Below are 6000 nucleotides of genomic sequence, written 5' to 3' on the forward strand. Positions count from 1 at the left end.
GAAGGCCCTCTCCCTGGTTCCCTGTAACCTCACTTCTCACAGTGAGGGGACCGCCAGAAGGCCCTCAGCACTGGACCTCAGTGAATCTACCTATTTTGAACTTTTTGAAACAATATGTGAACCAAATGCAGCCATCTTTTGAAATTTACTCTTCTCTGAATTTTGCAATGCAGTTCTGCACTAAAGTACCGTAATGTGTACAAAATTGCAGGAAAATGTTGAATAAAATGTGCATAAAAATGACTATAACAGAATACAACAATGGTTTGTGTTAGGGATAATTGCTTTGGGGAAACTGTATATTAGGAGAAATCCGCACTAGGTGCAGATATGAGGAAAGCTGAATTGAAGGGTGAGAAAATGAGAAACAGAGAGAAATTTTAAATGATGGATTCATCCATCCCTATGGACATATCAGTCCTCTATAATAATAATAATAATAATAATAATTTATTATTTATACCCCGCCCATCTGGCTGGGCCTCCCCAGCCACTCTGGGCGGCTTCCATAAAAACCAAAAATACAATAAAATATCACACGTTAAAAACTTCCCTGAACAGGGCTGCCTTAAGATGTCTCCTGAATGTCAGGTAGTTGTTTATCGCTTTGACATCTGCTGGAAGGGCGTTCCACAGGGTGGGCGCCACTACCGAGAAGGCCCTCTGCCTGGTTCCCTGTAGCTTTGCTTCTCGCAATGAGGGAACCGCCAGAAGGCCCTCGGCGCTGGACCTCTATACTTTCTGTGCCCAGAACCAAGGTTAGCAACACACACACAATGTAAATGAAGATTAAGCTAAGAAGCGCATTTTTATTTGATCTTTCTATTATGCTTGTGTTTTTTTAACAAATACAGTACAATACAACAGCTAACAGAATAAAGAGAACTAGCAAACAATTGGGTCACAGATCTATAAAAGTGTATCTGCCCAATGCAAAAGTATGGCACTTTTACCCCTGTCCCTTTGTATACGGTGGAATTGCCTACAATTTAGCCAGCCACAATGTGGGAAAAATAGTTATTGGCAGAATAAATCCCTCCAGATCTTTCCCAGTGTTGGTGGATTCAACAAAGCTATCACATTCTTTGTAAGTGAGCAGGTCTCTGTTTGTCATTCAGCAATGCTTACTGGACTCATCAGCCTCTCTGGAAGGCCAAGTTCTACACTCCGTTGTATCATGCATTTAATGAGAGTTTCTCCAGTGCTTAGCAATGTCATTCCATGCCACCAATAAGAGAAAACGTACAAATTCTTTGGACCTGATATTTGGGTTAGAACCTTCAAACATGCCTGACAAGGCCAATCCATATGACAGCACAATAGTTCATCCAATAATCCATGCTTACAATGGCTTGGCTGGCCAGCTTTATTGTATGAACTACTTTTAAACATTGCCTTTTCGTCTGCGCATGTCCCCTTATGGGCTTTGCTCTGGGCAAGCACCCTCTTTTTACTGACTAATGCATGCTCTAATGTGGATGGCTCAGAAGATCTGCCTTCCAAATATAGCCCCTTGCTGCCTAAAAGCCATAACTCCACCAGCAATAAGTACCAGCAGATTATTTTATAGTCTTTTAACAGAGCGGCCCTACTCAATAAACTCCAATGTTCCTTCTAATTAGGAGCACTTAAAGCCCGAAACCATGTGTTCCGCTGCTTTTTAAAATATCAGTATTTTAAGGGCTCCCGACTATAATTACTGCTGTAGGTTTAATACAACGAAGTTAATGGTATTCAAGAGAGTTTTGGTGGAGGCAGGTTAAAGACCATCATCCAGCATCATCGAAGTCCTGCTGCGGGAAATGCCTGGAAAATAATGGATTCTTTATAACTCCAAACTGTTCCTCGGTCTGCTCATTCATTTTAATCTGCTTAAAGTATCTTAGCCAGTGTCAACATCTTAAGAACTGCTTCATCAGCTTATCTGCCTTGCGAGGGAGGAGTACAACTCGGGACATTGTTGCTGGAGAACGGAGCATTAGGCACACCATAAGAAAAGACAACATATCCAAAAGCGGTAAACATTTGCGGAACCAAGAATGGGGAGATTTAGGGTGAAATCCCAACTCCCCATTGCTGCCATAGGGGCTCTGTGGAGCAGTGGAGCCATGTTCAAGTCTGCAGCCCTGCTGTTCTCAGAGACAGCAATGGAAGGGATGAGAGGCATATCAGTCCTGATGCTGGTCGGCACCACTTGTGAGATTGACTTGGGATCCAATGGATTCCAGACTCGTGTGGTGTAGTGGTTAAGAGTGGTGGACTCGTAGATGTCGGAAATCAAGCCTTTATCAGGAGAAACTGGCAACTCTCCCAGGCACCCGGCTTGGTCTCCTGTTGACCTCCCTGTCTGCTTTCCCGGCAAGATCCAGGCAGAGGTCGCGATAGGCGATCCTTCTCAGCGTGAGAAGAACACACCACTCTTTCCTGCCCCCCCAGGCAGGGGAAAGAGATAGACAGAAACGTATTTACATGCCTTTATTTCTGTCTTTGCAGCGTTACAGAAAACACGACTGCTCTCTTCAAACTCCAACAGCCGAGAGACAAACTCCTCCTGTACTTCCTGTACAGCTCATATTACACTCTGAGCTAATTCCGGTGCCCTCTGCACTGTGAATTGACTGTCCCTCTGTTTCCCACGGAACAGTCCCAACATTCCCATTATGTTTTGCTTTCAAGCTAGCAGTAGCTCGCGGCTGCATTGCTTCAATATCGTAACAGTAATCTGGTGAACCGGGTTCGCTTCCCCGCTCCTTCACATGCAGCTGCTGGGTGACCTTGGGCTAGTCACAGTTCTCTGAAGACTCTCAGCCCCACTCACCTCACAGAGTGTTTGTTGTGGGGGAGGAAGGGAATGGAGATTGTTAGCCACTTTGAGACTCCTCAGGGTAGTGATAAAGCGGGATATCAAATCCAAACTACTCCTCCTCCTCCTCCTCTTCTTCTTCTTCTTCTTCTTCTTCTTCTTCTTCTTCTTCTTCCTGCCTGAACCCTGTCCTGCTTTCCATCTGAGAGAAAGGTTAGTAATGGCTGCCCCACTTCTATGTTTTCCACATATTGGTCCATCATGGTTGGGGTGTGTGTGTGTGCGTGCGATTCATGCAATACTGATAAAAACTTAAAACTTAAAACTCATATTAGAGATATCAGTTTTAATGAAGATTGGTTATTTTGAAATAAAAATAAATGCATTTTGGCATAGTAAACAAGAGCAAAGGCAAAGATGAAGCAAGAAGTCGCTTTTACGACTGCAAACTTTGCCCTGCATGGCATCAATTTCTGAAATAGAATTTCAAAGAGTTAGATCATATCAGAATGTAAAATGGAACAGCCTTCACTTCAGGCCTTGCTCATTGCATCATTCATTTTGGCTATGCAAAATGAAGCTGTACAAGAATGATGAGGTTTAGATTTTGTCCCAGATAAACTATAGTAAAATAATAAAGCCTCTTGCTATTCAGAAGGCCTGAGCAAAATTTTAGGAAGCATACCAGCATCAACATCGGCTATGATGAAATGTGTTTTCAAGGCAGTATTTGCCTTTGTTTTCCTTTCCCCAAAAGAATAAGAAAATATCCTAGAACCAAAAGAATTAGAATGAATCATATATACAAAATTCAATTTGTGTGCTGCCTTTCCACAGTTCTAACCATGGTTAAAGTGGCTTACAGTACTAAAAATACATAACAAAAGTAGTCGTAAACAATAATAAAAACATTAATAAATATACTACCTAACCTGTGGCATAGGAAGGGGTTGTGGGGGGTGTCATCGCTCAGGGGGGTGATAAAAAACAACTCCCATGCCCACCGCACATCCCTTCCTATGCCACTGCGGGAGCACTCTCCCAATGAGTGATTTCCAGAAACCAGAAGCATTGCTGCCTCCAACTTTGCAGGAAGAGCACAGCCTTTAAGGCTAATAGCCTTCGACAGCCCTCTCCTCCATGAATCTGCCTATTCCAGAGGTGTAGCTAGGTGAGGCAGGGGGCACCAGGTGCCACATCACAGGGCCTGCAGCGTGCCTGAGCCACACGTCTCTCCTGAGGGGGAGGTGGCTGTTGATATTTTCACCCCTCCCATTGACAGAATCTCCTGATCTGATGTTTTGAGAAAGGAGGGGGCGAAACTGCTCCTCTACTCTTCCGCTCCTGACTTACTGCCTGACTCTTTGTGTGGAGAGAGTCTTATCTATGTAGTGACCAGCTGGCTGAGTGGAAGATGTAACACTCATGCAAGCCAGCAGTTCGTTAGTTTGCAGTAGCTATTAGAAATAAAAGGAGTTATGCTTCACAGCTAGCTTCCACGTTATTTATACTCTGCATGAGTCTGGTGCTCACAATGCACAGTTGTGGGTCCAGTGCACTAGGACCTGCTTTCCAGGATTGGAAGGTCTCTGAAAGTGCTCCAGTCACCTAGCCCAGTCGGGGCAGAACCAGTTATCGAGCCCAGTCGCTGACATTGGTTGAAAGGCATACTAACAGCGGGGGGCGGACTGCCTGCAAGCTCCGCACTGCTTTTTCAAGCAGCGGGGGGCTTGCGTCTGCCCACCGTCTCAGCCACCCTACAGCTGAGGGGGCGGCTGCAGAGAGGCTCCACGCAGCGCGCCCTGCCTTGCCCCACCCTGCCTCCATGGGCAGCTTGCCCCGCCCCCAGGACACGCACGCCACACCAGGCACCCGAGCGGCTAGCTATGTTGCTGAACGTAACTGAACAATTCCCACATAGTGAATCTATAATAAAGACACAAAAAGCCAGCAGCGGCAACAGCAACAACCCCCCAGCCCAAAAGTCTGTTCAGCAGTCTCAGCTTTTATAGCTGGAGTCATTCAGGGCCCTGCTCTCCCAGCCCAGGTGGGAAAAGGTCTGCAAGGCAGGTCTTCCAGGACTCCGGCCAGCCCCCAGTTTCAATGCAGAATCCCAGATAAACCAAAGTAATTCAATGTAACCATGTTAACAGCACGGAGGTTGGACTTCAACATGGATATACCTCTAGGAGATGATCTTATGCCCATAGAAAGTAATCTTGTGATGTGACCCATCCTAGTTCCTGACAGCATCTGCCCCCACCAATGTTGTTGTTTAGTCGTGTCCGACTTTTCGTAACCCCATGGACCAGAGCACGCCAGGCACTCCTGTCTTCCACTGCCTCCCACAGTTTGGTCAAACTCATGCTGGTAGCTTTGAGAACACTGTCCAACCATCTCGTCCTCTGTCGTCCCCTTCTCCTTGTGCCCTCCACCTTTCCCAACATCAGGGTCTTTTCCAGGGAGTCTTCTCTTCTCATGAGGTGGCCAAAGTACTGGAGCCTCAGCTTCATGACCTGTCCTTCCAACAATAGATCTGTCCTTCCAACAATATTGTTGCCCCCAACAATAGAAAATGTTATAACAGCCAAATTTGTTGGGGACCATAAAGATGCTTCTTTATACTCCAGGTCATCATTTCTTAGAAATGACAATAAAAGTTTTAGTTTCAAAAACCTTACCTTGCTTGTGATAATGGTGCAGCAATCTGGGGAAGCTCCAGTAGAGAAGAATTGGATAAAATCCAAAATAAGCTCCTATGTGCATTTCAGCCTCCATATATTACACCTCGTGCATTACTAAGAACGAAAGTAGGTCTCCTTCCACTAAAAGCATGTATTCATAAATCTGTGATCCTTTACTGGAAGAAAGAACACTAACATCAGACCAACGTTTCACAAAGTTATGTTTCTGGACCTGCAGAACAGAGAAGGCAGGGCACAACTTTGTAACAGTTTAATGCTGAGTTATTCAGTTCCTCTGTAATGTCACCTAAGGACATTTCTGACCATAAGATCCACAATGTAAATTTTGCTGATGATTCAAAAATTGACTTTGAATATATGAAGAAAAAATAATCTTAGCTCTTAGTTTGGTATATTAAAATTAAATCTGGCCATAAAAGGGCTGCTTATCTGTGGGAATTAACTTTCCCCATTCTTAGACATGTGTTTACTTGGCTTAGAATATTTGACCAG

The 6000-nt window shown here is 44.8% G+C and overlaps 1 long non-coding RNA gene across 1 annotated transcript in view; it reads right to left on the minus strand.

The window, feature by feature from the left end:
• LOC308585246 overlaps positions 1-5678 on the minus strand; it is a 37489-nt gene extending 31811 nt beyond the window's left edge. The window contains exon 1 of the long non-coding RNA XR_014007193.1: positions 5485-5678. This is a non-coding gene — a long non-coding RNA (uncharacterized lncRNA). The remainder of the gene's footprint in view (positions 1-5484) is intronic.
• Between the last annotated feature and the right edge of the window lie 322 nt (positions 5679-6000).

The sequence above is a fragment of the Podarcis bocagei genome (assembly GCF_964188305.1).
Source record: "Podarcis bocagei genome assembly, chromosome: 4".
Taxonomy (NCBI): Eukaryota; Metazoa; Chordata; class Lepidosauria; order Squamata; family Lacertidae; genus Podarcis; species Podarcis bocagei.